The sequence below is a fragment of the Passer montanus genome, unplaced genomic scaffold (assembly GCF_014805655.1).
Source record: "Passer montanus isolate IOZ18808 unplaced genomic scaffold, ASM1480565v1 scaffold2, whole genome shotgun sequence".
Classification (NCBI taxonomy): domain Eukaryota; kingdom Metazoa; phylum Chordata; class Aves; order Passeriformes; family Passeridae; genus Passer; species Passer montanus.
This window is the reverse complement of record NW_024366591.1, coordinates 1-14,688: the sequence shown is the minus strand read 5'-3', so window position 1 is coordinate 14,688 and position 14,688 is coordinate 1. Positions and strand designations below refer to the sequence as shown.

Sequence of the window (14,688 nt, the reverse complement as noted above, 5' to 3'; positions counted from 1 at the left end):
AATTGATAAGAAGTGGCATTTTAGATGTGAATTCCACAGGTAGGGATCCAAACAGATCAGGAGCACCACGAACCTCTGCTAGTACAAGAGTTTGTTGCTAAGAGCCAGACTGGGAAGTATTGATCCCAAATAGTGTCCCAGTTCATGGTGGGGATGATTTTAAGAGTGAAACAGACCAGTCTAGGAGAAATGGTTTAGTTGAGCTCAGAACAAAATATTCCTATGCAGAAAAGCAGCTGAGTGTTTCTCCCCACCCCTGTGCTCTTCCTACCAGGCAAAGAAAGGAGGCAGCTGCAGTGGTCCCTGAAGCATCAGGTAATTTCCTGAATTGTAGGTGGGGAGAGATGTTCATGGTGCTGCTCATGGAAGCTCTAGGAAATGTGGAACGGCAAGACACAAGGAGTGGGAGTGTTTGACACCACAGTGAGGGAATGCAGGCACTGAATTTATTTATGGCACATGTAATCCTGTTCTGACTAGCACTACTCTTGACTGGCATTTTTAATGACTTCACAGGTTAAACTATTAAAATTAAACTGGGAATAGGTGTCAGCTTAGAAATCTTCTCCCTGGGCCAGGAGTAAGGCTCATGGGTTAAATGAGCAGGTGATAATTGTGTGAAGAAATGGAGAAATTCCCTCTCCATGCTTGGCAAATCTGGTACAATTCACAGGAATGAACCTGTATTTTTTTCAACTGAAACAGGAAATACAGCAACACAAATCAATATATTTCTGTTTTATTGCAACTAACTGTGATATTAAATATAGGTAAGAGCCCAGGAATATCTTACTGCTAAACAGTGTAAGCCTGTAGACACTTAAAGGAGGGCAAGCAGCAAAAATAATGAAAAACTAATTAATCAGACTCCTAGTTCTGCTTTTAGGTGCCTGAAGAGATGGAAGGATAGGACATTTTGCTTTAAAATGGTATCTACAGCACGATTATGTGTTTTCATCCATTATTTTAGTGTACGAGGTACACTGGCTGGAGTCTGTTCCATGTTAAGGACTTCACAACCAGCCTGTCACTGCCCCAGCTTACCTTGACTCCCCCGAGGCTGTCTTGGCATTTAGGGATTGTTATTGACCAGAGATGTCATCTTTTATTTGTTCTTCTATTTAAAGTTTGCATTTTTATTCATTTTTATTGCCTTTGCATGCATACATTTAGACCCAATCTCTTTTATTGGGTTATTCAATGGGAGCAGGGTTTTGGGGATTTTTATTCCACTCCTTTTAACCAACATTTGTTTGGTACAATTCAGGGTTACAATTTCTGTCTCAGAAATGCCCTAAATGCAGAACTGGCTTCTTTTTACTTCATTATTTCACCTCTGAAGGTACGTTCAGTGTCTTATTTGGAGTCCTGAAGATTTTCTTAAGTTGTCATCAGGAAAATAATTGTCAGGCTACGAATAATTTCCTGCTGTGGGGAAGCTGACAGTGGAAAGAAGGTAAGAGGAAAGAGCTTCTTTGGTTTGAAATGGATGAAAGAGCAAAAAATGACCCTACTCTACCAACATTATTTTCTTTCTGAAGATAGGGTTTTTTTTTTTCCTTAGGCCTGCAGTGAGTGTGGAATTAATAAGAAAAGGCTGAAGCATTGCTACTGAATCAAACATTGTAAAATCAGTTTGCTCAGTTTTCTGTCCATGTTGTATTTCCATTGTTTTCTCCATAAGGAACACGTTTGTTCCTTTCATGTGTCATTTATGTTGTTGCTTTGCATCATGTGTTCTGCAGGAATTTTCTCAGCTTTTCTCTGTAGCTTTTGACGTTTAAACAATCAAAGCAGTTTTGTGGAATTGAGATGTAACTTCATAGGTTTTGGTGTTTGCTCTTTTAGAAATGCAGAAATACCAACTGACATCAGTTCAGAAGATTCAGGTTCCTTTTTGGCAAAGCTGTCAACTTTTGACATTTCTAGTCACTTTTCTTTTCCCCCAGCTCAAAAAGAGATTGATCCTTTCTTTTTGCAGATCTCTTGTTGATGTTCTTACAACATTATTCTCAAAGAATTCCAGGGAATGACAATCTTGATTTGTGTGGCTTATTTTATTCTAGATGACTCAGTGCATAAAAAGAAATGGCCACTGTTCCTAAGCAAATGAGTCAAAAGTCTACACCATCCACCCTGTCTTCATGGCAGAAGGATCCAAACAAGTTATCAAAACAACTTAGATATGACCTTTTTTTTTTTTTGTGGGTTTTGGTTAGGTTTGGTTTTTGGTTTGTTTGTGGGGTTTTTTTTGTGTTTGTTTGTTTGTTTTGTTTGTTTGGGTTGGGGTGGGGTTTTTTGGTGTTTTTTTTTTTAATTTGTTTGGGGGTGGTTTTTTGGGTTTTGGTTTGGGTTGGTTTTTGTTTTTTTTTGGGGGTTTTGGTTAAGTTTGGTTTGGGTTTTTTTTGTGTTTGTTTGTTTGTTTGGGTTGGGGTGGGGTTTTTTTGTGTTTTTTTTTTAATTTGTTTGTTTGGGGGTGTTTTTTTTGGGTTTTGGTTTTTTGTTTTTTTGCTAGTTAGGCACAGGTGAAAATTTGCATTCCTGTCTCATGACCTTTTAGAAAAATATTTATTTCCCTATTGTTACACTGTTTCTCAGGCAGCAGTTTTCCCATGGGCACTATCCCCTCCTAACCCTTTGCTGAGTTTATCTCCAGTTTTTAACAAAAAAAAGCCTATAAAACTGGAGATTTCCTGGAGGAGGAAAAAAAAAATCAATCACTGCTTGATATATGATGCACAATGAAAGGGAATGTTTGGATGTAAATCCTGTTTGGCATTTCTCTTATATTCTGAGAAGATTATTTATCCTCAGAGCCTCTCTTTTGTGCATTGAGCTGTTCTTTTCCTACCTTTAACTCAAATATTTCAGTTGTCTGCTGTGTGAAGTGACTTCCCACACAACTTCATCAACACAGGAGGCAGGAGTGAGCGTAGGTCAAAGCTTGATGCAGAGGGTTGGAGAGACATTTCTAACCAGAGAAGAAGCCACAATCTGTACCTTCACATGTATACAGGAACAAAATTTCTCCTCAAACACAAGGAAGGCCTTTCTTGAGAGTAGCTGCATTAAAAGTATGGAAAAAAAAATCTCTGGATTTTTCCTGTGTTTCACCCCTTGCCCCCAAAATATTTTCTGCTGAAATTTTTTCTTGCTGAAAATTTTGCAAGCATTTTTAATACCAGCTGTCCAAAAGAAAATCCATGTAGTGCATGATGTTTGTCAATCAGATGTTGTAGCAGAGCTTTTCACATGACCCAAACTGATTGTGTGTAAAATAATACTGGATGTATTATGTCCTGATGGGCAGCAGGAACATTTTGAAATTTCCGTGGTGCTAATCTGTAAATCTGGTTACAGAGAGGAACGTTTGTCATGCTGAGGGGTAAATCCAGTGTCATTGCGTGGATTATTTCACTGGGTTTGGTGGGGACTTTTTCTCCAATGATCATTTTATCTGGATTATGAACCTGGCTTCCTGCATCAGGATATTTTTGCAATGGACATAACTTAATAGGATTTGTAAGAGCTCCCACACATGGGGAGGAGGATGTGCAGCAACCTCCCTCTCACCAGGCAAAGCTCACACTTGACCTAAGGAACCTGGAAAATTGGAATTGTGAACAACAATAATCAAACACTTAAAAAAGTTGGACCTTGAAGTTGTTGAAGGGCTCTGGGTTTTGTATGGACAGGAATGTTAAATACCCCAACAGGTTTGCAATGAGCTCCAAGAGAAACTCGCTGTCAGGAAGGTTTTGTAGATGTTCTTGTGCAGAGTGATGGTGGCTGGATTATTGCTAATGCTGTAAGAAGTACAATTGAGCCAGCCTAAGTTTTCCTAGTTCACTGAACCAAGGGACATAAACCAAGCTTGCCTTCTGACAATAGCATTACAAGCTCATTTTTCTAGTTAAGATTTAACAGTATTTGTGTTCTTCTTCCTACTTTATTAATTAAGCAACTGTGCTGGTGCTCAGGCTGCAGATCAAGTCCAGCAAACAGGAAAGAAAGCGAATCATGACTGGACTATTAACTCAAATGAGAGTCATGAGGTGTGCTAAGCCTATTTTCTGCTGGAGTTTTAGCTTTGAAACTCATGTTGAATCAGAGCAAGGCTGAACTGTAAACGATGGTCTGATTCAGGTAATTTTGATTCCTGTATAGAATTTCCTAAATCAATTAATGCTAACACAGGTAGAACAGCTGGCTTGGATCACTTTCCTGCATTTTCAGATGTTGCCAAAGGTGTGGTTAGAAAAGCTGTAGTTAGAAACTGCAGAAGTGCTTGGGCCAGAGCGACTTGGAAACTGCAGGCACCCAAGAACTCCTTGTGACAGAAACAACCTCCTTTGTCCCAGATAACCTCAGAAGGGCTATGGGCACAAGCAGAACTCTGCACAGAGCTGATTAGTTAATCCCATGTGGAATTTAATGATATTGGAAGAGTGAGAGCACAGTCAGGTGAGTGAGGAGCCTTCCTGGAACTGGTGAGATTCATTAACTTTGGTGCTGTGATTTATGGTGCCGCTGGCAGGAATGACACTGCTGGGATCACTTAATTTACCTTTGTAAGAGAACCCGTATTGAGCAATTGGAAAGAGTTATTGAAAGTTCCCTGTCTCCTGCTGGTTTACAGTGTGCATTAGTAGAAAAAAAGATTATGCAAAACTCTTATTTTTATCTGGATTTCCATGGGTGATCCTCATGCTGCTTTAATGGTTGTGCATGTGAGCATAAACATTCAAATGATCAGTTTTCACATAGTGTCACCTGAAATACTTATTTAAAAAAATAAATAGTTGGTAAGATGCTAGTTATATTTGACAGAATAAACTCCAAATCTGGATATTTTCTGATACTTTTATACATGTGAATTTAATTGTCTCTTCTTGTTCTGCCATCAGAGTTGTTCTCAGTCCTGTTTTCTCCATGCTGGTTTTACAGGACATTGAGCACTTAATTGTTAGTGTGTGGTAGCTCATTTTTCATTCAACCACGTGGCCTTGGTGTGATAATGAAGGAAATGACTGGGAGGATGGGGCCTAACACATTAAAAAAAACCTTTAAGATAAAGGTTTGTTTTTTAATGTGACAATTAAAAGTAATTAACCTTTAGACCATGTTTGGATCCAGTGAGATTTAAAAGTTTCTTTAAAGAAAGCACTGTAACTTAAAAATGTGTTTTGTTAATTTATGGTTTAATACATTTAAATTAGCTAAGTAATTTGAAAGAAAATTACTTTGCCATCACTTTGAAACTCGCTTCCATTGGTTTCTAATGGGACTTGAATTCTTTTCCAGATATAATCTGTTTCATGAGGGTGGCTTCACGTTGCAATAATCCTTCTCATTACATTTCTAGGACTTAACTCCTCCATCCTTAATAACACTCTTGGCAACTAGTACAGAGCAGTTTCCTGTTTCAGGACTACTCTGCTTTTTAAAAATAGCACTGAAGCTCTGTGAAGTTTGCCTGAGGGCTCTTCTTGATGACTAAACTGAGGATTATCAAATACCTGCAATGTTGCCAACATGCAGAAGAGATCTCAAAATCTCTGGGTTTGTTTGCATTCCCTGGACCTAAGAAAAATATCTGGGGGTTTGGGGGAAATAGTTCTGTCTTTGTTTTTTTGTTTGGTTAGTTGGGTTTTTTTTAGTAGTAGTTGTTGCACAAAGTCTTTACAAAAAAGCTGAGTGGGGCTGCTGCACAAATTTAAGTCAAGAATTCTGTATGCAGCATTTCCAGACTGATGTTTCAAACCCCTGCAGTACACACTGGGAGAAATCCTGGTGGTTTCTTGCTGCGTTACAATATTGTTTGCAGTGCCTGATGCTGGCTCATAAATGTCTGGTTTGCAGTGTGTTCAGGACTCCTGCTCCTCACACACAGTGAGGATGGTGTCCTTGTAGTTCAGTGCTGTTTCCAAAACTGCATTTAAGTAGATGTAGCTGATTGTGCAGTGTCTGAAAGGACTGAGCCTGCAGGGTGTCTCTTTAGTGTTTGTATGGTTTTATTTTGGCTTGGAAAAGTGCCATGAAAGGGCACGTGATAAACTTGCCTTCTTTTCTAATGGCAAAGGCTCTTTGGAAAACTTCCAGTACAATGACCATTCCTCTTCAACTAAGCAGTGTCAGAAAACAACCTTGTCCCATCAAACATGGAATAACAATGTTATGTTGCCTTTGTTATTTTGATCCATGTTTTTATAAATTGATTCATTTAAAGAATAAAGAAAAATGAAGAGTCTCTGAAGATAGACCCTTAGATTAATTTAGAGATAAACGCTTTTTATGAGTTGTTCTTTCTATTTCTCCATTAGTTTAGGAGTTTGTTTTAACTGTTATTCCAGTTTTTCTCACATTTCCTATGTCAGATTCTGTTTGCCTGTCGTTGCTTAGGTAGGCTAAAATAGTGGGATGAGCAAGCTCTGGGCACACTCAGTGGTTTGTATTCTCATCTAGTTAGAAAAAAAGGCCCCTTTTCTTCTGTTCACCCTTTTTTTTGGATTACAGGTCTCTATTGCTTGTATTGCTGCATTGCATGTGCTTTCAAAAGGGGCTTTAAGCCAGAAACATCTGTGTGATGGAAATGAAGCCTTTCTGAGCAAAGTGTGGGAACAGCATCTTTCAGATGGAAAGATGTTTTCCCCTATTAGTTACTAACAGTTCCACCAGCCTGTGGTGCAGATGCTCACCCATGTATTTACACAAGCTCCATAAAACAGGATGTTCAGAAATACAGAGGAAAATGTGAAGTAATTATGAAAATGCAGAGCCAGCCACTGGCAGTTTTTTCTGCTTCTGAGAGTGAGAGGCAAATGATGTTCTTACTAAAATCCAAGTCAGAAATGGCTAAAATTGGCATTTATATACAGCCAGGAAATATATGTCAGGTTGAAGTGGGTGGTGGAACTCCAAATTGAGCCAATAGTTAAACTCAGTGCTGTGATGAATATAACATACTGAATTAATCGTGTTCTTTGTCCATTGAGGCAAAATGTTACTGAGAACTAATCCAGATTAAAGATTATCTAAAATGCAGTTTTAGACTTTGTAAATCATCCTGTAAGGATCTGGAATAGTCCTCATCCTGGTTCCAAGTGTGTTAGTTATCAAGGTCATTTATAAATGGAATGCTGTTGGCAGCCAGTGATGGTGTAACTCTCCTCTACTGGCAGTGAGGAAATTCCAAACTCTAGATCAGATATATCATAAAACATTTACTACATGGCACAAAGGCCTGGTTGTGTGGTTTTGAGGTTTTTTTTAAATATGGGTATATGCTTGCACATCTAAGCTGAGATGTACTGGTTCAAAACCACCAAACCCCAACATCTGTTGTTCTGAAGGGCGTTTTGAGCTCTAAATCTGTTGCATGAGTGCACGCTGCTCCACCCAGTGGTTTTGTTCTTGTTTCCTTTGGGTTATTGAAGCCCTGTGTTCATCTGGTAACTCGGGCACTGGGTAACAGCAGCGTATTTGAGCTGGTTTCTGTCATTGCCACAATGGTGTTCAGCTCACTGGGGGTGAGAGGACTCACAAAGCACCCAGCAGAGGTGAAGAGCAATGGCTCTTCTGAGGCAGCCCCATTGCTGTCACAGTATCCAGGTGCTTGTCCTGTCTGGGGGTGATCCCTTGCTTGCCAGGCACAGGATTCCTTTCCTCCTGTGTCTCCTAACCATGGGAGTTGGTTTGGGCTGTATGGCATGGCCAGAACAACAGCTTTGGTTTGATGGTCCTGATTTAGGCTGAGGTTGGAACAGAATGCTTCCCAGCAGGCACTCCAAGGCAACATGATTTTCATACCTTATTATCCCCTTTCCCAGATCCAGTCCCTTTTTTCTTGCTGGCATACTTCCCTGTCTCCTATCCGGTCTTTTCCTTCTCTTGCTTTTTATCTTGGTCCTAGTTTTGCTGCATCTATCCCCAGATCTGCCATTTCTGATGCCATTACCTAGATAATCCCAGTCTTTTGTGCTGCTACTTGTGCAGTTACACAAATGCTGCTGGCCTCTACTCTCAGAAAATCCCCAGTACTCTCCTTCAATTATCTGTGGAATTAATCTGTTTTTCATGTAACTTCCACATTCCTTCCCAGTTGTTCTTTCATTTCTGCTGTCTGTACCTCTTCTCACATGTGGCATTTTTCCATGCTGTGCTCAGCAGATTTCCATGTCCCTGCAGCCCTAGTAGTTATTTAAGACAAACTCCTTCTGCCATGCCTTTTCCCAGCTGGAAGAGCTTCTCTGGGCAAAAGCAGGTTTTTCATCATTCAAAATGTCTACAAAAGGCTTTTTCCTTGCCCAGGACCCAGAGAAGTGAAAGAAAACTGTCATGGCAGGACACTGAGCACTGAAACTGAACTGAAAGGTACTCTAGTACTTCATCACTGCAATTTAGTTATTTTTTAAAAAAGCTTAAATATTTTGTAACTCGTGGGCTTCCTGTGGTCTCAGAAGTTGTGCTGTCATTTCTACAGAGATTCTTTTTCCAAGGTAGCATCAATATTCCAAAGGTTTCCCAGGCTAACATAATGATTCTGTTTGGTATCCACAAAAATCAGAAGTGGTCTTTCAGAATAGTAGGTAAGAGAAGGATCAGTTCTATTACTGATCAGATGAACTGGATAGAATAAAGACACATTAATATTTGGAAGTAAAAAAATTAGAAGTAAAAATTATTATGTAAATACTAATAATTTACATAATTATTATGTAAATACTAATACTATATTACTAATAGTAGTAATAGTTAATAGTAATAGTTAGTTTAATAGTTAATAGTAATTAGTAATTTTAGTTTAATCGTAATTTTAATTTAATAGTTAGTAGTAATACTTTTACTCACATAATATCCTTTTTGTAACTTCAAAGGAAGCTAGAGGAATTTTCTTTAAATTATCTCACTTTTACAAGTTTTTTTCCTTAGGCACAGCCCATTGTGGAAATAAAAGGAATGAATACAATAATACATAGAGGATGCACTATTGGTCTGCTAAAACATTTGATTTAACTTAGAAGTAGCAAGTCTATTGTCTCTGACCTGCCCTCGAGACACTGGGGATGAACTTGGATTCCCGTGGCAAGCAGCCACTGTTGGCATCCAGGCACCTGCACCTGCTAAAATCACAAACATCACAGGATTTCTCCAAGATCAAAACTGCCAGCAGCTCAGACTCTGGCTGCCCTGGGAGCCCCAGATGTCACCTCTGATCTGACCTCAAGACACTGGGGACTGAGTATGGTTTCCTTTGGAAAAGGGCCACTGTTCACATCCAGGCCTGCAGCACATCAATCCCGGATCCCAGTTCCTGGGGCTTTGGTGAGGGACAGGAGGCAGTGCAGGAGCTGTCACTCCCAGCTTGGGGCACCTGCACTCACCCCAGTCCGTGCCACAGGCAGGATAGCATTGCTCCAAGCCAAGACTTCATTGGAGAGTCATCATGTCCTTGGGAATTGCTTGAAGGTAGGATTGAACTTGTTTCTCTCCTTCCCATCCATTTCCCAAACAAGCCAAAGTGTTGGGCCTGGGCCATGCAGCTGGGAAAATGAGCTACTAAATAGTCTGTTCTGTCTGATACGTTACAGGCTGGTTTAAATTTTAACTGAAATCTCAGGTAACTCTTCCCTGAAAGTGGATTAAAAGGAGATTTCTATACACAGATACATTTTTGTAGCACTTTGTTAGGAAGCCTGGTGAGCCATTGGATTTGAGCTGCCTTAGACTTGGAAACAAGTCCCTATTTTAGAAGCTTTCAGCAAATTATGGAAGTTCTCCTGAGATCCAGCCTGTCAGTAGCAGCTTCCCATCCACCTGGACAGGGACCCCACTGAGGACCCTCTGGAGTGGGCACAGCTTTTTTCTGGGGGAGATGCTCCAGCAGCACTTGGCAGCAAATGTTGGGGATGAATCCATAGGAACAGATAAATCCACAGTCACTGCCAGGCCCTTTCCAGCACTGAATTCCCAGCTGAGGGGAGAGGAGCCTCTGAAATTGGCCCTTCCAGCACAGCAGCTGCTTGGTGCCAGTGCCTGGAACCTGGGATTGATCCTGATTGTCCAGCTCTGGAGTCCCTGAGTGCTGGACTATGGAAAACAGCCAAGACAGTGGATGAGCCCTGTGTCACCCGGTGGTTTTGGGCAGGGCACAGCCACTGGCAGTGGGTGTGTCTGGGGAGAGGAGCCACTGCTTCCCTTCCCAGCAAGGTCTGGGAAAGGCAGCCCAGAGGATGAGGCTTGGGAAGGAGTTGTGAGCTGGGAAGTGGCTCAAATCAAGTTTAAGTAGCCTTAAACTCCTGGAATGGTCTGGGTTGGAAGGAACCTTAAAGATCTTCCTGTTTAACACCCTGCCATGGTCAGGGACACCCTCCTGGGGTGTGCCTGGAATCTGCTCTGTGCCGGGCTGGTGGAATGGGTGGGGTTTTCTCCCTGAGCCCAGTCCTGGGCAAGTTTGGGGCTTCCATGGGAAGAAGCCTGGGAGCTGCATTTCCACACCTGGGAGGCTCCATGCCTGGAAATGTTTCCAGTTCTGCTATTTGTTTTTTTCCAAAACCGGGCATTACATTTCTCTGAGTGAGGTGGTTTTCCCTGGGTTGTTGGGATTGCACACTGGGTGTTTAAGGGCTCTGATGTATCTTTCTCCTGAATGGAGGAGTAAGGAAATGGGGATGCTCCCAACTGTCACAGAGATGTGGGAACAGCCCAGTTGCAGTGAGGAATGTGGTGCCCAGCTCATGGTGTGCACCCTGAGATGGTCTTTCTTGTTGTTTATTTCTTGGAGCCTGTTGGAGTGCTGGCTGGATTTGGGAGCCAAGTATCCTGGAGCTGTGAGGCTTTTCCTGTCAGAAATCCATGGTGGGGATGTTTTCCCTGGCTGTCCCAAGTGGAAGGAACAACTTTGGAGTCGTTGCAGCCACAGGCTGGGGATGCATCCTCTGAAAACCAGTTCAGGATTGTTCATCTGACTCTGCCTCTGACCTGTGACTTCCAGGGACCCTCCTGATATCCTGGGTATTCCCAGGAGAGGATATTCCACCACCTGCCTTTTGAGCCAGGAATTCCAGACCCAGTAAGTTGTGACATTCCATGTGAGCTGTCCCAGTGGCTGGGTGGGAGGGGGAGCAAACACCCCACACTGCTGCTCGAGACATTCCCAACTGGAATTGGGCTGAGCAGTCATTGCAGAGCTCTGAGGCCACAAGTTCAGCCTTGAATGGCATCCCCAGGGAATGCTGAGGTGTCCCATGCCTGTGGCACTCGGCCACACATCCCTGGTGTGGAGCAAAAAGAGGAGGGGGGAAGTGCTGGGTTAGTGGGAGGATGTTTATGGAATGGAATTCTCAGAGGTTCTGGTCATACCACGGAATCATGGGCTGCTTTGGCTTGGAAGGGATACAAAGACCCTCTGGATTCTGTTATCCAATTCCATGGCAAAGAGCACATCCCAAAGTGCCTCCTCACCCTCATGGACAGCAGGAATGTCTTCCATAGCTCCTGTTGAGGAATGACAGTGGCTGTGTGGAGCTCTGGCAGGAGCACCTGGAGACCAGGTAAGAGCAGCAATGGGATTGTTTTGGCTGCTGCTGGATTGTATTTGAGAGTAATTCCAAGAATTTGGAAGTAGTTGAAAAACAGAGGGGAAAAACTATGAAGCTGATCCACTTATAGTAATTCCAAACTTCTCCCACAACACCATTCTAGAGACCTGGTGAAACGATGAAGATACAGAGGAACAAATGTTGTAAATCCCTCTTGCAAATCCTACAGTAATCCCAGTAGATGTCTCTGAGAAACTGTGGGATCCTAAGGATTTCCAGGAAAGAAGAAGAAAGACAGATGAGGAAATAGGCTTTCACTTAATAATGATTTGATGGACATGGGAATGATTCTTGTATGTTTGATGCTTCCCTTTTTATTCCTGGAATAATTTTTAAGTGATTCCTTTGATAAATCATCTAAATTTGGGAAATTAAATTTGAGAGGAAACAATACAAAATAGATGCATGGAGAAATCATGGAATCATCCTGGAATCCCCAATGGTTTGAGTGGGAAGGGACCTTAAGGATCACTTCATTCCATCCCCAGCCCAGGGTGCTCCAAGCCCCATCCAGCCTGGCCTTGGACACTTCCAGGCATGGAGCAGCCACGGTTTCTCTGGTTTGTGGGCACAGGAGGGAAGTTCCAGCAGGAGCTGAGGAGTTCCCTTTGCCCTGTGCAGCCCCAGCAGGGCTGTGGGAGCAGAGGCTGTGGGAGCAGGAGCTTTGCCCACGGCCTCGGGCAGTCTGTGCTGCCCCAGCCCCCAGAGCAAACGTTTGTGGTTTAACATCCCGTGCCAAGGAGATGCCAGCCAGGAACGGGAATGGGCCGCGGAGCAGGGACGGGGCCAGGCACAGGGGTGACATCCAGAGGGTGCCACCAGCCCGTGCCTGCTGCCCAGGCTGGCATGAGCAGGCTGGTGACTGTCCCTGTGCTTGCTCTGCAGGATGAGGGAGCCAGCCCTGCCGAGGAGGAAGAGGAGGAGGTGTGGGAGGATGGAGACAGCGGCCACCAAAGGCTGGGGAAGGCACAGGTCCAGGTGGGAGATGCTGCCTTCCAAGGAGAGGGACTTGTCTGTCCCATTGGAATTTGGGGTGTGAGGCCAATGGAACAGAGGGTTTGATTCTATTTTCTTACTCAGGCCAGGCTGTGTTTGAAACAGCCCACAGCAGCATAGAGCTGGAGTCATTTCCTAGCAGGGAACTTGACTTGGAAGCTGCATTCCAAACTCTTGTCCACATTTATTTTATCTCCCACATGGAGCTGCCTAAAAAAGCAGAGGTGGGGTGTTCCTAACAAAAGAACATCCAAATTCATCGCTGGTAGAGGGCTTAAAATTAAAGTGTGAGTGGAGGTGCCTTTAGGACACTGCAAATTCCTTAGTGTATTAATAGAATTTAAATGAAATATCCAAATCCTGACAAGCTTGTATGAACTCCAGAGTCCCTGCAAGTGTTTTACAGCCAGGGAGGGAGACAGGAGTATGGAGTGTCTCCCCAAAAACTGGCTGCTGCTTTGTTTGACCAGGCCTAGGAATGATTGTGTATTCCCTGGGGCTGTGCTGATGGAGAAGGGTTTGTTTGTGTGCCCTGGGTTTATTCCGTGTATCTCCAGAATGATGGAAACTGATTTCATTGAAGTGCCAGAGGTGCCCAGTGCTTTCCCCAGCCAGAGCTCGGGGCCAGCCCTGTGGGAAGGGGTTTAATTCCCATTTTCCCAATCCCTCGAGGCAGCAGCACTGGAGCACCCGAGCCAAGCAGGCCCAAGGTGCCCAGTGCTGGCAGGAGGCAAATCCAGGGATTGGGCAGTGGGAGTTTGCTCCTGGAATCCCAGCCCTGGAGCTGTGCTCCAGAGAGCCCAGGAGCTGCTGCCTCGCTCAAACCTCGTTTGAAGCTCAGCTTCCTCCCTGCTCCCTTGGAATTATTGTTGCTTCCATTGCTGCTCTCTCCCAGTAATATTACTATTGTAAATTCCCACTCCAAGTCTTCCACAGCCCTTTGCTCCCACAGGTGGTGCTTTAGGAAAGCCCCTCCAGCCTGGGAAGGTGCTTTTGGCTCCGGACACATTCCCAGAGCCCAGGAGCAGCAGGACCTGTGCTGTGCCCAGCAGGTGAGGCAGAGCTGCCTTTCCTTCCTTCCCTGCTGCACTTTGGCTTTTTGAGGGGTCTCAGGGAAAAGTTCTTTGTCACTCCAGGGCAGAACTAGCCCTGCTCCCACTAAAAGCAGGAGGAATCATTTTATCCCTGTTTTTGGATACAGCTTTTGTGTTTTCTCTCTGTTGCTGACACCGTGTGGTGAAGCAGCAGCTCCCAACCTTGTCAGTGCTGCTCCCTGCAATAGTTTTTATTGTTACACCATGAATTCCCTGCTGGAATCCAGGCACTGCCCCCAGATCCATGTGCAGTTTAAGCTCTTACACCCTGACCAGGACAATTTCCTGTTTCCAGGCATGGAAAATGGGGGAAAACTCAGACTGGAGTGGAGCCAGGACCCAGAGTGGGGGAGTGAGGCAGCGTGCTCTGCCAGGCTGGGGTTGGCACAGGGGCTGTTCCCTGTTGGATGACACCCGTGTGGAACAGATCCTTCTCTTCCTTTGTCCAAAGTCCAATGGCAAAGGATTCAGGAACTCACAAGTGGGGCCTGGAATGAAAATGCTTCTGTTAAAATTAGCCAAAGAATGTGGTAAGAAATAATGGGCATCCTTTTTATACATGAAAATAGTAAGGAATAAAGTGTTGACAAGGGGCACTTTTATTTGGTGTCACCTCTCAATTTTTTATGAATAGAACCCCTATAGAACAGTGAGCAATGAGAACAGAAGTAGGAAAGCCAGGAGCCTTTGACTTCCAGAGTGGACCTAATCTCCATTTTCTCCTCTCTTTCAGGACAGGAAAAACCACTTAACTCATCCCACCTTTGCCTAGCTTTGGTGTTTGAGCAGCCAAACCCAACGGGCTCCAGCCTGCACTGGAGGGCCCCTGGTCCTGCCCAGGGTGTGAGGTGAGTCCCCAGCTGTGCCCAGAGTGTCACAAACCCAGAGGGATCTGCCCTGGGCTCAGGCTGGCCTTGCCCTGGTCCCTGCAGCCCCCAGCACCTGAGACAGAGAGAGCCCTGTCCCAAGGGCCTTGGGCTCCTTGTCAGGAATGTGGG

At 43.8% G+C, this 14,688-nt stretch overlaps 1 long non-coding RNA gene across 4 annotated transcripts; it reads left to right on the top strand.

Annotated features, from left to right (window-relative positions):
* Positions 1-8,348: 8,348 nt before the first annotated feature.
* LOC120501452 lies at positions 8,349-14,603 on the top strand. 4 transcript variants are annotated; one of them, XR_005627294.1, is made up of 6 exons: positions 8,349-8,373; positions 8,932-9,468; positions 10,784-11,071; positions 12,486-12,578; positions 13,533-13,648; positions 14,424-14,579. It is a non-coding gene; the product is annotated as an uncharacterized LOC120501452 (long non-coding RNA). The 4 variants fall into 4 exon arrangements; XR_005627293.1 differs by lacking the exons at positions 8,349-8,373; positions 8,932-9,468 and having other exon boundaries at positions 9,856-11,071; positions 13,549-13,648; positions 14,424-14,603; XR_005627292.1 differs by lacking the exons at positions 8,349-8,373; positions 8,932-9,468 and having other exon boundaries at positions 9,856-11,071; positions 14,424-14,602.
* The last annotated feature ends 85 nt before the right edge of the window (positions 14,604-14,688 follow it).